The sequence below is a fragment of the Triticum aestivum genome, chromosome 6D (assembly GCF_018294505.1).
Source record: "Triticum aestivum cultivar Chinese Spring chromosome 6D, IWGSC CS RefSeq v2.1, whole genome shotgun sequence".
NCBI lineage: Eukaryota > Viridiplantae > Streptophyta > Magnoliopsida > Poales > Poaceae > Triticum > Triticum aestivum.
In genome coordinates this window covers 409,110,646-409,115,160 of record NC_057811.1, presented here as the reverse complement: position 1 = coordinate 409,115,160, position 4,515 = coordinate 409,110,646, and the positions used below count along the sequence as shown (strand labels likewise).

General features: G+C 45.6%; 1 pseudogene; it reads right to left on the bottom strand.

Annotated features, from left to right (window-relative positions):
* Window positions 1-2,319: 2,319 nt before the first annotated feature.
* Window positions 2,320-4,515, bottom strand: part of LOC123141783 (uncharacterized) — a 4,299-nt pseudogene continuing 2,103 nt past the window's right edge.

Here is a 4,515-nt window from a genome sequence, read left to right as displayed (position 1 = left end):
GAGGCCGGGGAAGTGAAATTCTCCCCCCAATTTTAAGGGCAGTGAGACTAGCTCAACTGGTTGGGGAAGTGGATGTAAATTTAGGTTCCTACTTATTCTTGTGGACTAGGCTTTTCTGGTACTCATGTATTTATCCCTGAGGATGGCACTCATGCTTAAAAGGATGTGTGCATTCTTCATTGGTGTAGAGGCCGGGGAAGTGACATTATCCCCCTAATAATATATATAGAATGTCTACTCTTACAGTTTGTATAACACCATCTATTAGTGTAAAATGTGTAATCTTATTAATGTAAAACGTGTAATATTTTTCATACGGAAAAGTGTAATATGTAATTTGTTGTAACTAGCTCTACACCAGCAGTTTTCCTAACACTCAAATCTAGACTTGGTTATGTCTTAGTCGATGCTATATTCGTAAAATATTAAATTGAGATCCATGTAAAATTTTCTTTTGAGTTTCCTTTCTTGCATATTATGTCACTTAACCGAGACTTGGTTAAGTCTCAGTTAACTAAGACCTAGCCACACCCTTTTCCTAAACCCAATAGTATTTAGGATGTCATCCAACAGATACCCCATCTTCTCCTATCTACATACCATGTGAGCCCGCCAGTGCCAATGACTGCTGGACCATCGGCAATGCTCGCCCGACTGCCGCCAGACCACCACGCCGCCTCCACATGTCACCGCCGCTACCCGCTAGACCACCAAACCGTCGCCATCGCGCCTGTTGGCGCACCGCCCGTGTCAGGGCCCACCCCACCGTGTCATCGGTGCCTTCGTGAGAGAGAGAGAGACCGTTGACAGGTGAGACACATATGTTAGACTAATTATAGAGGAAGTTGTATTGGAGATTTGCTAGCAGTGCACCTATGAAATCTAATGCATTTATTGGAAGAGTCCCAATGCACACTCATAGGGATGGTTTTTTGAAAAGTTATTGGAGATGCTCTAATCCATCATTTGATTTCGTTGACATGATTTCTAATAGGTTGGTTCCAGTTGTAAGTGCACTAATTACAATTTCTAATATGATCAAGATGATTCAGAAATTTCTAGATCCATACTTGCTACATATACAATTTAATGTTTTTTATTGAATTTTGAAAAATAAACGATTGAGCCAATAAACTGAAGTTAATTTTTTCTCAAATAAGCATTGGTTATATATACAATTTATTGATTTTTTTATATTTTATTAAATGTTAACTTCTAAACCAAAAATTGTAATGAGCAACTAAAACTACGAATACTTGCAAGCGGGATCCACTCGTCAGGAATCATGTCAGCATAATCAAACTATGGATCAGAACTAGCTGCAACATATTATACCAACATGGCAACATGTGGTATTTTGTGCAACAAACCTAAAGGAAAGATATTTTATGTAAAATCAACCTTAACAGTTTGGTTTGATTTGTTTCTGAAGTTCCTTGTGGTTTTCAACATCTTCTAACAATGGTTTAAATAATATTCGAAACGAAAAGAAAAACAGTAAATGGAGGATTCCAGACCCAAGTCTTTGATTTCTGACGGCAAAAAGCCCAAAGCTAGGTTGATTGGTAAGAATTCCTCCTTGTCCTGTTGGCAAACCTTGTGAATTAAGGGGCTGTTTGGTTCTAGGCCTAACCATGCCACACTTTGCCATACAATGTTGCCACACTTGCCTAAGGTTGGCAAGCCTAAGGGAATCTTGCCACATTTTTTGAGTGTATGTGATGTGGGACCCTATAATGGCTTGCCTAAGATGTGGCTTGAACCGAACACTCATCCAAATTGATCAAACTTGCCTAACCTTAAATGTGGCAACCTTAGGCAAACTTAGTCTCAAACCAAACAGCCCCTAATTCATGAAAGCCATCTAGCTCTGATTGCTTCAACAGAAAGTCCCAAATGAACCAAGAGGAGCACTAATTAATTGCATCTCTGAACAACTGTAGGGAGCAGAGATGCAGTCAGCGGAGAGAATTGTTTGCGTCAACGAGTCAGCTGTCTCTCTCGACACAGACACGACTGCACAGGACAAAAAAACAAATGATGGGCAAAGTCGTAGGTCAGGGTCAGCGTTTTGACCTGAAATCTTGGCCGACTTGGCCCGCACTGCAGTGGCTTATATCAGCTGAGATTGGGCCATGAAAATTGTCACCCGTGGACAAATCTTGCCGCGTTGGCTGAACAATCTGAGCTCCCTATCTTTGCTTCTGAACATTGAAAAAAGGAAGAAAAGTGACCAAACCAAACCAAATCTAGCAATTAAATCGTTCCCGAGTCATTCTTTCTCCAATACCGTCTGTCAATCAATCAAGAAGGAAAGAACAAGAGAAACCACAGAAGCACAGATTTTTTCTACGGAACACACAAACTATTCCATCGATCAACAATCAAACATATGTTTGAAGTCGAGAAAGAGACCAAGTAGTTTCAGCTTACAACTAACAATGAACGACTGGCATAAACAAGACGTTAACAAACACTACAGTTTCGACCAAGAACACGCTAACCAACACACGATCTCCATATACCAGATTTCAGCACCGATCACCATGCCGAAATCCTGCGCAAATCACTCTCGTTCTTGCTGGAATCACAAAATTGAGCACCGATCACCGAGCCCGACCATGTTGGGGGTGATCTCGTCCTCTGCGGACGCGCTCCCACCCGGCGAAGCCTTCACAGCGGCAGACTCCGCCCGATCATGGTTGGCGTTGTTGCCGTCCCCGCTTCCCACCGCAGACACCACCGTGCTGTCCGGCGAACCGTCTGCCTTCACCGGCGCCGCCTCTCCTGGGGAGCCGCTCGTCGCCGGGAGCACCGCCCGGCTGCGCCTGTAGTGCTCCGCCGCTTGGCTGGCGTAGAAGTCGTCGAGCGAGAACTGAGGGGCCTTGCCCCCCGCGTCGGGGTTGCAATCGGCGTTGGAGCCGCCGAAGTACGGCTGCTGCTGCATCATGAACGCCATCGTCCATTGCTGCTGCTGGCGCATCATCAACGCCATCTGCTGCTGCTGCTGCTGCTGCTGCATCCAGAGGTATTCCTCCAGGTTTTGTTCAAGCACCCGCTTCTCGAGCATCTCATCCGTCTCCGGCTGCTTCTGAGGGAGAGGGACGACCGGCGGCGGGTTCACTGCTTGGCCGGCCGGGCACGAAGGCCGCGTCATCATTTTCTGGTTCTGACCGGACCGCGGCGGCCGCATCTGGCAGTTGAACGCCACCTGCTGCTGCTGCTGCGGCACCGGCATCATCTGTCCGTTGTACGCCACCGGCTGTCGTGTCATGATCGACACCTGACAATTGTACGTCCCCTGCTGCTGCGTCATCGGCATCTGCCCGTTGTACGCCGCCGGCTGTCGCGTCATTATCGGCACCTGACCGTTGTACGCCACCTGCTGCCGCGGCACGTGCCCCTGGCCGTTGTTGTATGTCACCAATGGCAGCGGCGTCCGTGCGGCAGCTTGATACCCCATGGGCTGCCCTGGTCCATCGTAGTATTCCAGCATCCCGAACGGAGCTTGCATGCCGTCGCCTTGTGGCTGTGGTGGTGGCGGCGGCGGCGCTGGTGGCTCGATCTGCAGGCGGTTTGAGCGGCGACCCCGCTTCTTCTTCGCGGCGGCGGGGTTGCGCAGCTGCTGGTCCTCCGACACGGGCCTCTTGCCCGCCTGTTTGTCCGATAGCATTGGAGGAAGCTCCGCCGTCTCCCCTTCGTCGTCGCTCTCCGCCGCCTCGGCGTTGCTGGGGCCTGCCTCATCGTCATTGTTCCGCTTTTTTCTGCCGACCGGCGCCGGGTAAATCTTGTACATCACGTACCTGTCCAACTGCATGCATCCAATCCGATCAAAGTCAAAGTAATCACTTCTCCAATCAGATTATTTTTAGTTGGGTCCAATCCGTATATACTATGTCTCAATCAAATGAGTAAGCACTTGTCTAAATTCATCCAGGCTTGAAGAAAAGTGTTCTAAAGAAGGGTCAAATGTTTCTTAACTTGGCCTGCCTATTTCAACTGAACTGAGATTGAGTCTTGATTCAGAAAAGTGCTGCACTTTGGTAAATCTATCGAGGACCTAAAAGAAAATTCTGGCAAAACTATTTTCAATTTGCCCACCACAAATTCCCGCAAAAATATACCAAAAATTATAATAAGTATTTCTATTGGGGACTTACAAGAAAATTTTCAATTCTAGCAAAACATATTGATATTTAATATGTGAAGTTCCCGCAAAAACAAATTTTGTACAAAATATTTAGACTTGCGAAGTAAAATAGCATTATTAGATTTAAATGGCATATTTTTTCATAATTTACTACTCAAATTAGTGGTCAACGATTGTCTATTGGAGACAATGTTTAAATGAAGAAGTTCTGTCTACATTTTTTTTGCAGGTGGTCTACTATTTGTTTTTTTATTGAGTTGTTATGCAAATTCATTCAAATTCAAATAAAAATAAATTCATGGATTTGTCCGAAAATAATGTCTAAATTTTCAAAATAATTCAGAAAATTTGACTATTTCGAGGGT